General features: G+C 28.2%; 1 long non-coding RNA gene across 1 annotated transcript in view; it reads right to left on the reverse strand.

Moving 5' to 3' along the window:
* Positions 1-1,126: 1,126 nt before the first annotated feature.
* LOC139426935 (uncharacterized) overlaps positions 1,127-18,008 on the reverse strand; it is a 249,186-nt gene continuing 232,304 nt past the window's right edge. Inside the window, exons 2-3 of the long non-coding RNA XR_011638059.2 lie at positions 6,706-6,899; positions 1,127-1,651 (exon numbers count right to left, since the gene is read on the reverse strand). This is a non-coding gene — a long non-coding RNA (uncharacterized LOC139426935). The remainder of the gene's footprint in view (positions 1,652-6,705; positions 6,900-18,008) is intronic.

Below are 18,008 nucleotides of genomic sequence, written 5' to 3' on the forward strand. Positions count from 1 at the left end.
TGAATGGAAAACATTATAACATTCTGAACCTCCAACTTAAATCTAAGTTACTTAGTTTGCCTTCCCTCAAAAAAAAAATAATTAGTCATAAATATAATTTGAGGAAAGATAATTTTAAGATAAAAGAATGGTTATCTCTGCTGGTTTTAATATCAGAGATACTTTTAATAATATAAAAAATTATAATTTAATATTACGACTCATTAACTTTTAAAAGAACTAAACACACAAAGCCCTCATTTAATTACGAAACATCTGGTTTTGATTTCCTACTAGGATGAGTTGTATGATGTTAATAAAACGAGATAAAATTGCGTGCAATGTAACTAAATATTGTTCTTACTTCCATTTAATTAATATTTTTTGGTACATAGCAAATTTATTACTTGTCAAGCTGTAAATATATATACTTCTCACAAAAAATTTTAATATATTTGTTTTTTTAACTACATGGAAATGCGTAGTTTTCAAATAAAAAAATACTATATTCTACTATTAAAATTCAATAAAAATCAAATAAAATGTAGCTTTATTGCATATATATATATATATATATATATATATATATATATATATATATATAATTTTTTTTAAAATTTTTTTTTATTATTTAGAAATGCCCAAATACAGTAAAATTTTTGTATCAGCACATGCTAAGTAAAGTCTAAGCAGAAATGAAAAACCGAATTTTAGGTATTTACATTAAGAATTAAGTATTTAAGTATTACAAACAGAAACGATACTTGAAATTTAAGAAAACGTACTTGTAATTTCTTTTCAGTTAAAAATGTCGAAAGTGTGACCATTTTGCAACACGACAAATATTTTATATGATATCTAGTCTGTTTCACTCAATTTGTAGATTTACCCACCCAAAGATTTCTAATGTTGCACAATTGCGTCTTTTAAGTTTTTTCAGAATTTTTAGCTTAGATGGTTTTCTAGGATTGTCTTAATCTCGCGGATGAAAGTAAATTGCACATAATCAGTTAGCTCCCTTGCTCTCCGGATCATACGCCATGGGATTTCAAAGACTTGTTTATGAACCACTGGTGCTGAAATCACTGCGTAATTTAAAACATATTAATGTAGCATTACGAACAATTGGAAGTGAGAAATTAAAAAAGAATTGAGAAATGAATTTAACTACCGACAACATGTTAGTCGTATGACAAACAAAAAAGTTGTTACATTAATCAATCATAACTGAAAAATGTTCAATAGATTCCTTAATTTTGTGAATCCTTTATTTATAACCGTCGTTGAGCAGTCGACCCAATTTTTGGGTCTACGACTTCTAAAGTTCAACTTCGTAGCCTTGTGATTTTGAACTCAATCCAGAAGACAAGGGAGCTCCTGGATCGAGTATTGGGAAAAATTTGATTTCTTGGAGGACTTTTTGATGGAGATAGCCTGCAATTGCGTTACATGGAAAGGAACACCACGAGAACCTCACACAGTCAGCCTGACGGCAAAGGAACTCTAACCCATGATTCGTCTACTACTGAGGATATTTCACGTCAGCACTGTGGTCAATGCAAGCTGGAAGCAGAATTCGTCTCGACTGGGACTTGAACCAGGTTTGCCACATTGGAAGGCGAACGCTCTATCCCTTGAGCCATCACGGCTGGTGAATCCTTAATTGTAATATCTGTAAAAATTTCAGTAAAAGAAATACTTAAAATGTGATCATTCACCTCTTTTTAAAAAGATAGACATTTTTAGAAAGACATTCTTTGAGATAACTAGAACACCTTTTATTAAAACTTATACAGAAGTTAAAATATTTCAATTAGATTTAAACAACAGCTTAAATTGTTTTCTGTTTATGAAGAGCAGCGGCGTTTATGACAAAAACAAAACTTACACCATATCGTACTCGATTGCGAACAATCTATTGGCAATATCAAACTGAAGCCAAAATGGTTGCTTCCCGAAACGAAAATAATTCACTAAAAGTGTGATTGCGCGTGAGTCTTGAGTAAACTTATTATTATTGGTGCTTAGATTTAACTACACCTTTGAAAATCTAAATGATGTTAATTTTTTTTGTTTTCTTGAAATAAAGGGTTTTTTAACACAATTTGTTTTGGCTATTTAAATCCAAATTCGGAAAGATGTTACATCATAGTTTTTCAAGTGTAATTATACGTGACAAGGATGATGTTTTATATCTTTTATGCAAAGAAAGAAAAAATATTTTCTTTCAAAACTCTTTAGTTCAAAACATCAACAAAAAAGGAAAAAAAAACTAATATTGAATCTACAAACTGACGCAATTTCTTACAATTTCATACCGCATATTTTTCTATTTATTTTCATACTAAATTTGAGGCTATAAAAATACCTTCCTTTACTCTTCAAATATGTTATTTGTTATATTTCATTCCAAATACAAACGGAAAAATAAATCCAAAAATGCAATTTTCTTCCATTTTTTTTCCTTAAAGTTTTCTTTATTCAATGAATTTAAAACGCTTGTCATTTAAACTTTATTTATAGCTGTTATAAATATAGAAATGTGAAATAAAGCCCTACTGATGCAGTATTTTTTAGTTTTTTCATGCTTTGTTCTCTTTGTTCATAAGTTCTGAAATAAACATTTCAAAAAATAACAAAAATGTTTTTTTTTACAATCTGATAAAAATAAAGCGAACTGTCAATGGTTAGCAAACACATAAATTATATAAACTATTTAACTGCAAGATTTAATAGGTATGATTGTTTTACCGGAGTTTCCATTGGATAAACATGCATATGCATTTACAGATTTTAAAAACAAAATAATTTTTTAATGCAGCTTACAGGAGAACACTTTTCAGTTTTAACGAAAAAATTTTCCCTGAAATTATCAAATGTTATCTTTTAAGATTGAATTGAATCAAATGTAACCCGATTTTTTTAAGTTTTAATATCTTAATACGCTGTCATGTACAGGGAAAAAAAACAACTAACATTAATTACCTTGAATAACTTTTGACCTAATAATCGGGTCTTTACGTTCAAGGACTCAATCTTAATGATTCGAGGGGGTTATTTTAAATATGCTAATTGATTAGTGGAGACTAATTAATTAATGGAATTTCGAAATCAGACACAAAAGCAAACGTACTTTCTCTCAACTTTTTTTTTGGTTGATTGGGATTTCTAATCTTCAAAAAATAGAGGGTAGCCGCAAATAAATTCATTAAAGGATTAGGGATTCATTTTAGGTATTTCATTAGGATGATTAATTAAGGTATTAAATTTACTTGTTATTAATGCTAAAGCAACTGATAACATGACACAAAATTTAACCTATTTATATAAGAGTTTTAAGAGCCTACATTCAATAACCCAAATTGGCTTTGATTAGTGTGTACTGTATAAATATTTTTAAAACATATTTCAAATATTTAATCAATATTTGTAATTTGTAATAATGAAAAAAAATCTGCATTGTTTTGGATGCTTTTTCATCTAAAGAAACTTAGTTTCAAAAATTATCTAATTTTATATAATGTTATTTTTAATAAAACTGAGTGTTCATGCAATATTTTATTTATTTTTAAAGTAATTAAATCAATATACACTATATGCAAAAATAACCAAGCATTTGGTTATTTTTCCGTTCATATGGTAGCGGTTACTAGAATTTTTTTTCGTAAATTATGGATCAAAATTAAAACACCTTTAGTGATAATTAACAAAACGGAAAAGTAAATTTCACGAAATAAATGGATTTCATGTCATGCTCAATAATACCTCGATGAAATTGCCAAATTTTATCACATTTTCTATATTTTATCACAGATTATAAAACCTCATTTTATTATTAATTTTACTAAAATTATAACCGAAGCACTTCGATAAAAACTACCGAGCTCTTTGGTCAGAAATACGGTAAATTTCACCATATTCTGGTAGTTCTTCTCAGTGCATGAGACAATTAAAATATTCTGCTGCTATAATGTTAAACTATTAAATATTCTATTTGCCATATGTAACTTAAAAATGATATAGCATTTCGTATGCACTATAACAAGATTTGTTTCATTATTTTGTACAGCTTATTAATTACAGTAATAGACGAGTAATTGTTTATATTGCTCAATTATTAATTTTTATACGTAAAGAAAAGTGTTTCATTATTATATACAATTTCAAATTAACAAGAATAAATTTACCATACATAATTTTAGAATTATAACATTTCATTCGTTAAACTTTTTTTTAAAAATTGGTAACGGAGAAATGTCCTACATAACTTACAAATTATAACGTTATTATAAAAGGAATGATTTCCATATGCAAATTTAAACGGGAGATTTTACTTGTCAAAAGCAAAACATTTTTACCCAAATTCAGAAACGGATTCTGGTAAAATTACCACACTGTATGATAATGACATTTCTGGCTAAAAAAATCTAATTCTTGTATTAAAAATCAAAATATACGGTAGCTAAACCACTCGTTTGGTACTTTTTCCGTTCATGGTTTTCAAAATTATTGTCCTTATTACACAGATTTAGTTAAAAATGCAAAACTGAATAGTAAATTAACTGAATAAATGGTTTTTATGCCATGCTCTAAGGTATCATGATAAAATTATCATATTTCAACACATTTTATCACTTATTATAAAACGAAATTGTATTGTTGATTTCATTTTACCAAAATCTTTAAAGAAGCACTTCTGTAAATAATTTTTCGCACTTAATGTAGATAACTTAAAATTAATGATTGAGCGATTGCCGTATGTAACTTAAAATACATAACTTTTTCTATATGATATAAAAATATGTTTTATTATTTTATATAAATTGAAAAACTTTTATTGTAATAACTCAGTAATTATATATACTATAGACAAAGGTAAGCGTATAAACTTTTCGTAACTATGTAATTCACTTTCAGTTTAATACATATTTTACAACATTGTTCCCTTAAGTTTAATATTTTATATTTTGTGACACAAATTAAATGTTTGTCACTTTGAACTATTTTACGTGAAAAAAGCTTTAGTGAAGGAAAAAAAACTAAAATTAATTTTTTCTTACACCTAAAATATGGCGAAATGCTTTTAACTAAATTGAAAATTCTCTCAAATGATGCTGTTTCTTACTAAAATGCTTTTTCCTTTTATTTCATTATTACACTTAAAAATATTTTTCTTTTAACAAAGTTTCGCTTTTAAAATTTATGTCTAAATGAAATTTATGAATAATTTTTAGATTTGCGAAATTTCAATTTCATTTTCTACAGAGTTCTAACTTTTTGTAAAATATTTCAACAATTTTAATCATAAAAAATAAATTATCTAGTATCAGCTAGATCAGCATTAATTTTATAAAATGTAAGATATGCATAAAAAGTAGATTATATTTCGTGATAACCATTTCAAAATAGTATATAAAATACAATTATACTTCCATTCTAGTTTTTCCCTTATTTAAAATATATAAAATGTTTTAAATGGATTAAAATATATAAAAGCATCATAGCCTGTTCTTAAAAAATTACCTTTTTCATTAACAGCTTCTAATAAATTAGGGATAAAGTTTAAAATTTCGTTTTCAGGAATTGAATAGACAAATAACTTTTCCGCAAAACTTTTTTTCTGTTAAGAAATCTATTGAAAATATCAAAACACATAAATTACTTAATCATTTATTAAAAACATTGTTTAATACATTAAGTAAAGGCACTATTTTCCTTTGAAAAATAATTTTATTTTCATTATTAGTTATTTTATAAATAAATAAATATATTGTTGATTTCTTAATAAGCTTAATTAAAACTTATAAGGCCACAATGTGGGACCCCTATTAAGCCGATAATTATTTCCTTTGGTAGGGTATAATAGTACCCGGTAATATAATACGTGGTGCAATTTAAATGTTATGAGTCAATACTAAGGTGAGATATAGGGCCATTTTGTAATACATAACATTGACTGTGAAATTCCTCATTTTAACTCTATTGTATAGATACATACATAGTAACATGTAATATAATACAGGTTGCAATATTATTAAAAAAAATAAGATTGAGTTCCAAATATTAAAAAAATTGCTGAAATAAAATTTAAATGTAGTTTATAAAATGACTAATTAATTGAAAAGAAAAGTTTGTCAAAACTACCAGAATATGGTGAAACTTACCGTGTTTTTGATTGTATGGAAGCACCAATGCTCGGTAATTTTTTCGGAAGCATTTTGCTAATAATTTTAGGGAAATTCACAATAAAATATGGTTTTATAATATGTGATGAAATTTGGTAAGTGTTGTAAAATTTAGTGCTTTTATCACGATATCTTAGAGGATAACATGGAAATAATTTATTTGGTTAAATTGACTTTCCAGTTTTAGATTTTTTACTAAATGTGTGGTAATGAAAACTATAATTTAAAACATGAGATTTACCGTTATGCCGTTACCATATGAACGAAAAAATTACTAGATAAGAATGGTATAAATACCGCATATTTCAGTTTTATAAAACAGAATTATGTTTTTTTTTTTAAATGCCATTACCATACAGTATAATAATTTTACCAGATTTTTTTTCTCCGTGTGTACATTATTATAATCTGTATTTTAATTGCTCTTCAACTCAGAAAGATCCAATGAAGAGGAAAATAAATATACAATAAGAATTAAAAGGCTATGCATAAAGGTGTTGTTTTATCTTGAAAATTAAAACTGTTATTCAATCTAAATCACCTGTTCCGCACTGGGTCTTTTTAACGTATCTGCAGGGATACGAGGTATTCGGAAGCTAAACTGCACTTTGGGCAATGACTCCGATCTTCTGTTCTTCGCTCTGTTATTCTATGTTCTATTGTTCTATATTCCATTGTTCTTTATCTCATTGTTCTATATTCCATTCTATGTTGTGTTGTTATACGTTCCGCGTTCTACTGAAAATAAACCAATGGTTTAAAAAAAATAAAAAAAATACATACTATTCATATAGTTTTGCTTTATAAATTAGGTCTATGATATTAAGTGCAATACAAAAATATTTGTTTACTTAAAAACATAGTTTTTATGATTTTACTGAAAATTGAATATCTATCTTTTGTATGACATTTTTGTTAACTACATAAACAGTATTCAATTAAATATTTCTGCACTTGAAAAAGTTACTCGAAAAAGATTTACACGAGAAACACAATTCATAGAGATGCTATTTTTGTGATAGTTAATAGGATTAATGCCTTTCACTTATTTATAAAATTATCACATTACATTGATTGTAACTATTAACTATTTACTATATTTCTTGTATACATTAACACTTTATTGCAAATTATTGAATGAAAACCTACAAATGTGTCCCCTAAACTGTGTAAGAACTATATTAATTTCTAATATGTTCTTGCTAGTTATAGTAAATATACAATTATCACTACAATAGCTTCGTAAAACTTGTAAAAACTGAAAATTTAAAATAAATTATGTATGAATTAACTTTTGGTTAAACCACTTTGGTTCTGAAAATAAAAAATAAATGATTGAATACATATGTTTAAAGGAGCCAAAGATTAACATTCTTCATTGTATATATATATATATATATATATATATATATATATATATATATATATATATATATATATATATATATATATATATATATATATATATATATATATATATATATGCCAGAAAATTAAACCTATCATGACACTTATTAGGATTTAGGATTTATTAGCCGAAATATTACTCTTAAATAAGACTGAAATACAACTGAAGTTATTTTCTTACTAGTATTTAATTTTCTATAAATAAGGATAAAAATTCAAATCGTTTATTGGCTGGAAATAATATTGAAAGAAAAAGTTAAAAAACGTAACCCATATTAGATGCTTACTAAAGTTTATTTTCAGCACACGTTTATTTCATAAAAAAAAGATTTGTAAGAAATTTAAAAGAATTCACTTAAAGCAGTTAATAAAGAAAAGAATAAAGAACGCATTAACAGCATCAAAAAATGAAGCCAATCATGTCAACAGGAAAGACTTCGAAATTACGCAATGCCTGCATAAAATAAAAGTATTTTTATCCGTTAATGGGTAATGCATTAGATTTGAATTTGAATCGAAACGGAAATTCGGAACTACTTTAAATTGACGCAGCCAATAGAATTTCTTTTGAGAACAAAAATAAAGTTTTAAAACTTTTATTGGATTTGGGGAAATGAATTATGTTTTTTTATCACTTTTCAATATTTCTTTTCTCATATTTTTATGAGAGTATTCCATTTTAGAATATATTTGTTTGCTGCTGTTGGCAACACTCGTTGCATCAACGAATTCTCGTATAATCATCCGTTTATGTCTTAATTAGAGAAGTTTAAAGCTTTAACGTGGTGTATATGTGAGCTGATGCTTGCGACCAACATCGTCGGCTTACTATCTAATCAAGATTAATGACTCAGACGCATCATATATTCACATTCTGGAAATGCGTAAGCCTTGTAACTGGCTTTGAGCAAATCCTGTAGTTGAAAAGTTAAAGTAAAACAACCGTTTCTTAGACAAACAAAGGAGTTGAGGAGAAGTAGTATAAAAACAATGCAATAGATTAGCTCAGCTTAAATTGTCAACACTGCTCTTGCATAATATATAACGTTAGTAAAAATATTAATTATTTAAAAAAAATCATCATATCCTTTATACATTATTACAAGGATCTAAGACTGCGCTGATTTTTAGTATTTATTGCTAGTAATTACTTTAGCGGAGGCAGGGTTGCTTCATTTAAAGTAAGTTTAGCTATAAATGCTTTTCGAATTTTTGAAAAATTAAATTATTTACTTTTTTGTGGCATTATTACTCTAAATGCTGTATCAATTTCATCAACGGTGTATTTGTTGTTATTTTTGTAATCTTTATCAATTGTCGAACTTTCTTTCTCTAAATAAAATAAAGTGAAGCTTAGGCATAATTTTAATTATTAGAAAGCTACAGAACAATAAAAATTTGAAATTTTTGTTAGAAATATTACTATTTTTTAATAGATTAAATAATAGCAAAGAATAAGAAATCTAAATTTAAAAAAAACTAAATGTTTCTGTTTGTTAATTTGAGAACCACTTTATTCTGATGCGCAAAGTTGAATAGTACAATATCTTAAGTAAATAAAGTTGATTTTAATAGTGAAATAATTAGCATTTTTCTCTTAAACTAGAGAGCAACGACACTTTGCTTGCGATCATTTGCCAACCTCAAACTGATTTTTCAGTTATTATCGAATCGCTTTTTAACCCTTTCTGGATTTTTATGGCTCATCAGTTATTAGAATATAGTTTAGTATACTTAAGCAATCTATGCAGGAAAAAACTGTTTGGTGAATTGACAGCGCACGGGTTGCTAACTTATTAGTTATTTTTGAAGTAATAAACACCACGGTTTAAATAATTTTATCAAGTGGAAATATTATATGAAACAAAGATTTGTCACCATAAGTTTCCATAAATGACGACCGGCCTATGTAGGGGTCAAGAGGTTCTGGATTCGAATCCCGGGAAAGATATGGCTGTTCTTTCATTCTCTGTACTATCTGTCCTTACTGTGGGAGCAACGTTGGCCCACCTAATATGGTGCCCCTGGAAAAGTGTCCAACAAATCTGTCCATCAGATGCCTGTATGATGTTAGTCATTTCCCAGGCCGGCATTAGAAAAAAAGATTCCTTGAGTAAAGAGTGAGAAATTATGACTAGGAGAAATAAGTAGGAGGAGCTAACTTATAAACTTATAAGTTAGCTTATTAAGTAGTAGCTAAAAGCAACTCAGATTGCTATGTCTAAAGCCAGAATAAATTTATTTAAATCCAAATCTTATTGAAGAATAAATATTGAATTATTTTAATTTAAATACTAATTCATAACAGATCATTTCACTATTCTAAGAAGGGAATTTTGAGCACAAATCCATACATTTATAAAGCATTATTAATATTAGACTTTTTTAAAAGGTTCAAAACCAATTTTAACTTGAATCAATTTTAACTTGATCAGTATCAATTGATATAAATTTTAATCAAACACAGTTTTAACTTGATGAGGAAAGGGACAACACATGACGTGCATGGCCTAGTGATATTTTCCTCGCTGGTGCAATGTTAACAACACGCAAAAGAGACAGTTTGGAGATTTTCTTTTTCAGTTTAATTTCACCCAAAAAGTAAACATTTATTAAAAATTTGCTTTATTTTTGAATTCATCTATATTCATATTCTTTTAACAAACTTGATTAAACATCTCTTTTAAAGTTTCTTAAAACTTTTAAAATATGGATTAATGTAAAAATTTTATGTTAATATTTTCACTCAAGATTGAGATCACTGTTCGTAAAGTTATATCATTCTACAAAATTACTCTAACTGATAAAATAATTAGCATAAAGTGTGTTAAATTTGTAACCAATTCATATTTCTCCCATAGGAAGTTGGATGAGACAAGGTCGGACATGTCCAAACTAGCCCCACCACCATGTGTCTATGTTGTTGTTATTGTCGTATGCCTGTTTCATAGAGTTATAAATAAGAAGGAGTGGGCATTCCTCTCCTTCCCTATTGGCGCGAGTGAAGTAACTGTCAAGTAGCGGCGGCCATGTTGGTATAACCAGAAACTTCGCGGAGCCGCTCAGGTTTCAAGAGGAAGAGTTAGGTTGATTTTGATATTTTCTCTTATGATTGGAAAATTTCGAAAACGAGATTGAAATAGTTTTGTTGTTAATACATAACACCTTTTTTCATTCAATTTTTCAACATTAGTTTCTTTTCTTCTTCCCTAAAAATAACGTTTTAAGATAGCTCTATTTTACAACTGAATTAAAAAAAAGAACTTTACAGCAGTTTTCTGGAACTTAGGTTCCTTTATATTTTATGCAGGCATTAAAAGTAATATATTATTGTTATTTAAATGGGCAGCTTTCCAATTAAAAATTTATTCAAAGAATATCACATTAAAACCACACTATCTTGAATATAAACAAAATAATATGAAACGCACTTTTCTTTAAAGTTAGAATATTTAAAGGGAAAAATATTGGTTTGTGCTAAAAGAATAGCAATAATCAACATTAAGCCATTTGAGTAAATACTTGGGTAATAAAACTAGTCCATAACATACTTTTTATTACTAAGCAGAGAAGTCTAATTTTTTTTTTTTTTTTTTTGTTTGCAAAGCACTTGATCATATGAAGTGTACAAAACTGTAATTTACAAATAGCAACGTAAAATAACTGTGTATTTATTTTTAGAGATAAATACCCAGAGTATTTAATATATAGGAATATTTATTTTCCAATTGAGGTTTAAACTCCACTCATGAAATGTTCTATCTCATTCACAAAATACATGAAGTGGTGAGCAAATAAATGCTCTATAATAAATGCCCAGGCATTATTATCTATAATGAATGCTCTATAATAAATTATAGCTTTGACACAGCAATTGAAACGTTAGTAGAGGAAGGTGGAGGCTCAGATGAAACAAATTTTAAGGCTTTTAAGGAACTTTAAAAGATAAAATGAATACTAAAGCCTTTTTAAGGCACATAGAAATCCAGGGAAGTACTAGATTTAAATGTCAACACTTTGAAAATACAATGAGTAAATATATAATTACTTTATGCTTTTTAGCAGGGTTTGAAAAAAACCAACCCGTCTGGGTTTTATTAAAAAAAACCCGGGGAAAATTGGTTTTTTTCTGTGTAAATATTTTTATTTATTAAAAAGTGTCGTATAAGCTTAAAAATAGAAATAAATCCAAAAAGTTACTTTAATTTTGTTCTATGTATTTTATGTTAAGTTTAAATAGCGCATTATCACTAATATATGTTTGAATATTCTTTAGTGTTAAGTACATAATGTTTCACAATTTTTAACTCAAGCATTGTAAGATATAAATGCAGTAATATAAAAGGAACAAGTTTATGAATCTTTTTGTTTTTACACACATTTATTTACTATATTTATTAAACATATATATATATATATATATATATATATATATATATATTATAAAATTATAATCTGTAAATATTTATAATCAGTAAAAACTAAAATTTCATCTGACTTTTGACTTTAATAAAAAACTGAAATAAATATTTATTGGTCTTCCATGTTCTTATAATAATATTAATAGAAAGTTAAATTAAAATTACGTATAATTATAAAGAGTATCAGGTACTTGTCCCATTTTTTTCAAATAAATGAAGAGTTGTTGTTGTTCATTTACGTCGCACTAGAGCTGAACAATGGGCTATTGGCGACGGTCTGGGAAACATCCTTGAGGATGATCCGAAGACATGCCATCACAATTTGGATCCTCTGCGGAGGGGATGGCTCCCCCGCTTCGGTAGCCCGACGACCTGCACGCGAAGTCGAGCACTTTACGGTAGAACAGTTTAACGATGACCAATACCGCATACCCTCGGTCCCTACGCAGGCTGATCCAAGTGGTCACCCACCCGCACACTGACCGCAGCCAGCGATGCTTGACTTCGGTGATCTGCTGGGAACCGTGTCTTAACGATCAGTCCGCTGCAGGACAAATAAATGAAGAGAGAAAATGATAAAGGAAATGATTTCATTTTTAGATAAATAATTTTAAAAAGTTCTCTAATAAAAAGTTTTAGCTTACTTATTTAAAGTCAGAAAATAAAACTGTTTAAATTTGCTAATGTATCACTTAGTAAAAAAAAACTGTTTCTTTTCAATTTTTTTAAACGTATGAATTAATAATTATAACCTGTTTATTAATATATAAAGCATGCAACTATATTTGAAAAATTTATCTTTTCAGACTATTATTTAAATTTCTATTTGATTTAATATCATTTTCAACAATGGACTAATTGCTAAAATAAAATCTATTACTCAGTTTGAAGAATGTTTAAACACGTACAGCTCTAGTTCAACGAAGTTCGATTTGTTTTGGTTGTACCAATATGGCGCCGCGGTTGCGGTTAAGGCTTCACGAGTTTACGGGTATGCCGTCTCCTCCTATTTATTACTCTATGGCCTGTTTAGGCAGAGGGGGGCGATTGTTCTTGTTTTCCAGTGGCGCCATCTATGGCCAAAAATTTGACTTGTGCCACACCATACGTCGCACCCGTTTATAGGGCGGACCCATTCATGCATCCATTCATTCATCCACAGATCGTAATTTTGACTTGAATCAGAGAATGATTGATCTCCAATCCAGTACCCCCAGAGATATGGATTTGTTATGGGAACATGGAGGACTTTTGCGACTGGACAGATTTAACGTGCATCACCATGTGTCTATACTAGCCACAGGAAGACGTGTGTTTGTTTATGCCTATTGCTGGTTAATTGAAACTATACAAGGAAAATATTATTTTTGAAATAGGTAAAAAAAACGTATCATTTATAACCCTTTTTACCACCTCTTGTTAAAATTCTGGAAAAAGTATGTTAATAAAACTGTAAAAAGAACCATTTGCACCTTAAAAACAATTCTTTTACAAAATTTCACTAAAGTATTTCTAGTGGGATTATGCAGCTGAATATGAAAGTGGACATACATCAATGTCGCCTATCTACGATGTCTTACAAAGTAGATTTGAGAAACAATATTTATTTAAGGTGTCCTCTCTAGCCCCATGGTGCCACTTTCTACCCTACATATTTATATCTAAAATTAAGAATAATTTAAAACTGAAATACATTCATCTAAAAAATAATGCTTATTAAATTTCTTATTTTGGATTGAAATATATTAATAAACTAGAAAAATACGCATACAATAAGATACTCTCGTTCTGTAAGTGTTTAAACTATATATGCATAAAGAGTACGATTTAGTTTATAAACGCTAAGAAAGACTAAATGTTTAGGTAAAATAAATTTCACTTTTAAAGAAATGGAAATATATTTAAAAATAGCGTATGTAAAGCGGGCTAATTGAAGAAGATTTAATAATTTTTGTATTAGATATAAATAATATTTGTTTTAGTGGACAAATGTTCACGAAGTGAGTGTAAATCTTAATAGTTTAAAGTGCTAATTAATTAGTGTTTACTATTAATTAAAGTTATTAAATCTGACTGAAAAACGTACTTTCTCTGAATGATCTTACCTTTTTCTACAGATTTAAATGTGGCTCCCTTAAAATATGGGTAATGGCTGCTATTTCAAAAATAAGGTTCCAATAGTTTATTCAGAATGTGGTCAAAAGTTTAAATTCCTTAACGTTATTTTCTTTTATCTTTTGCTTTACTTATTAAGGGTTATATCTTGTTTTTTAAATATTTTATGCCACAGTAAGCCATCTACACATAGAAAAGGTCAAGACTGTAAGAGCGTTTTGCACCGATATTTTTGATGCGAAACTTATCCAATTTTATGGTTTACGGTTTATTCTGCATTTCCTTATATAATTTCCATAAAATGGATTCAATATTTTGTTTTTAGAGGGTGGCCAGTTATGTTGGAATTCCGCTGTCTGTCCATCCGATTAACAGTAAAGTTTACGGTAAAGAATATTTTCTTTCTTTATGGTTTTGAAACCATTTACAAAAAGCGTAGTTATAAAACCATGAATACAAAACTATACGGTTTCTTAAAAAAATTAAAAATTATTACTTAACTAGACATGGGAGGTCGGTTTTTCGTTATGTAATGGGCATTGGAGAATGACGGACACTGGAAATTCTTCATGTGTTGAAGGAAATGGGGGAAATTGTGTGGTGTCAACACTAGGATTCGAACTCCAGTTCTGCCGGTCAAGAGACTGACAGATAAGCCTGCTCGGTTATGATATGTACGCAGTTGAAAAGAACTAAGTAGATTCATTAGGTGGATCTAGTTAATGAGATAAAATTCTGGTTGTTTAACCGTATTAGTTGAAAGCAGTTAATAAACAGTTTTTCTCAAACTTAAAAGTTTGATTACCATTTTATTTGTGGTTATTTGACAATTTTGATTAAATATGGTAAAATAACAATTCAATAAATTGTTGTCTAACCATTTTTTCCGAGAAATTTCTAACAGTGTACTTCATTAACTCTGTCTATTACTTAATCAGACAAAGCAAATTAGCTGTACAGTTCGTCCGTTTTTTGCACCTTGAATCATTAAACTCCATATGCAGCACAATATAACTTAATGGTTTTAAACAGAACATACCTTTTTAAAAGTTTGAAGTTCGTAAACATGACGGAAGTCATTAAGATTTATGTGCCTAAGGAGTTCCATAATCATGCTCTTCATAGCAGATGTTTAGCACGGAGACGATTCAACGTTCTCTGCGTTACCTCGATATGATAACAGTAACGTGGCTATGTTTAATCCTTTTTCTGATTATTTCGCTCTTACCAACACTATAAAAAATTCCGCACCAAATTACGATAAAAAAGTTCTGGCATCGAAAGTAAATCCGTAAAATCTGATTTTATTGTAAAAATTATAAAAATATCCACACCAAATTACGATACAAAAGTTCTGGAATCGTGAGTAAATCCGTAAAATCCGATTTTACAGTAAAAATTACTGTATAAAATTTATTGTATATTAGGCTTTCTGTTCCGTAAAATTTTACAGTAAAATTAGATTTTACGGTAAAAAGTATCCCGAGTGCTGATACTTTTTATCGTAATTTGAGGCTAAATTCTTTACAGTAAGTTTCGCAGCTGATATACGTCTTTATGTAGTAAGTTAGAAAGGTGTTCGCTTACCCCAGAACAACTTTAGTGTTTTCTTTTCGATCGCTTTAAATTTTTAATTGCTTTTAGTTGCATTTTTTCGATTGATATAAGAACGAAGTCATATTTATTTATTGATTGATTGGTTTTTGAAGATTCACGTTAGTTGAGGAAAGTTTATTTTCATTACAAATAATATCAAGCTGATGTTCATTTACAACCAACACATGGATTATTTCCCTGGCATTGCTTCAGGTATTCTGCTTTTTTTTCTAGGTTACATTACGGATTTATATGTATTGATCAGTTAAATTTTTGTTGTTATTTCGCTTCATGTTTATTTCATTTTTAATTCAAAGGATATCACTGATGATATTGTATCAACTTGTTGTATCATTTACTGTTCTTAATAAATTTTGATCAAGAAAATTAATATTTTCAAATCTATATCTTTTCATATTTTGATCCGTTCATAAACTTTTTGCATTAAAAGGTAAAATAATATATGTAAAACAATAAGTAAAATAATAAAATAAAAAATTATAAGACATATACTTTATGAAACTTTTCTATTGAGCCTTGTTTTAAACCAGACAAAGATAAGAAACATTCGAACCAAGACATTTCAATTCATTTTTATTTCTTTTTTAATTCAATGGATACCACTGACTATATTGTGCCAAATTATTGTATCATTTACTGTTTTTAATAAAATCATGATCAAGAAAATTAATATTTTCAAATCTACATCTTTTTATATTTTGATCCGTCCACAAACTTTTACACTAAAAAGTAAAATAATATATGTAAAACAATAAATAAAATAATAAAATAAAAAATTATAAGACATATACTTAATGAAACTTTTCTATTGAGCTTTGTTTAAAACCAGACAAAAATAAGAAATATTCGAACCAAGACATTTTTGTAGCTATTTCACTTCATTTTTATTTCTTTTTTAATTCAATGTATATCACTGATGATATTGTATCAACTTATTGTATCATTTACAGTTCTTAATAAAATTATGATCAAGAAAATTTATATTTTCAAATCTACATCTTTCTATATTTTGATCCGTCCATAAGCTTTTACATTAATTAGTAAAATAATATACGTAAAACAATAAGTAAAATAATAAAATAAAAAATTATAAGACATATACTTTAGGAAACTTTTCTATTGAGCTTTGTTTTAAACCAGACAAAGATAAGAAGTATTCGCACCAAGATCTTGACAAAAGGTTTTCTTTAAAATATTTTTTGAGTTTATAAAACAAAATTTTATGCTTAGAAGATAAAGAATGCGAGACATATAGTTGCAGACTGCCACCAAGTATAACAACTGAAAACGTCACAGAAAAGTGATAGAAAGCTTTTCAGTTTTTTTTTTCGCAGTCTTATGAATAAAAGAAAAAATAGAACAAGAAATATGAAAATGTCGCATGGAATATTTTTCTGCACATTCTCTGGAGGTGTCAGGTTTAGGAAGATCTCATAAAAATTCTAGAGGCAAAAGAAGACACGGCAAAGTGCTATGTCTTACGTATTAAACACGCTTATCAGTAAACATTGTTTTCTGGTAAAACCCTTTTTCGTGCTGAAAATAACAAATTTCTCCATATCACGAATAAGATGCAGATGCGTAATATTTACGATGAATCTTAAAGACTATAAAGAAGTTATTACATTTTTCTTCGAAATTTAAACAAGTCCGTTTTTCTGAAACTATTTTATTTTATCTTAACGCCGTCGTTGAACAGCTGACCAATTTTGTATTTAAGACTACCAATGTTCAACTTTGTAGCTTTTGTAATTTTGAACCCAATCAAGAAGATAATGGAACGTTTGGATCAAGTGTTGGGAAAAATTTGCCTTCGTGGAGGACTTTTTAATTAAACTAATCCTCATTCGACTTGCATGGAGAGAAAAATCAATAAAATCTCCCACGGTTAGCCTGGTGGAAAGAGGACTCTAACCCATGCTCCTTCCACCACTGAGGATATTTTACGTCATCACCGTGGTCGGTGCGATCCGGGTGCGGAATTCTTATAGAACAATTTTCGTTGGGATTCGACCCTGGAGCAATTCATTGGGACGCGAGCGCCTTATCCTCCAAGCAGCCACGGCTCTTCTGTGGTTATTATGAAAGTATTTTTGATATTTTGGTTCAGAGTAACTTCAAAAACAGTTGAAGTTGTTTCTAATTATTAAGCGTAAAGTATAATGCGCTACATATTAATTAACCAGCAAATTATTCTCTTAAAAAGCAAAGAATATATTATATTTTCTGCAGACAGTATTATATTTTCTACAGACTTTAAAATTCCATTCTAAAGATTTAATTT

This window comes from Parasteatoda tepidariorum, chromosome 9 (genome assembly GCF_982258835.1).
Source record: "Parasteatoda tepidariorum strain Cologne lab strain chromosome 9, Ptep-v5.0, whole genome shotgun sequence".
Lineage (NCBI taxonomy): Eukaryota > Metazoa > Arthropoda > Arachnida > Araneae > Theridiidae > Parasteatoda > Parasteatoda tepidariorum.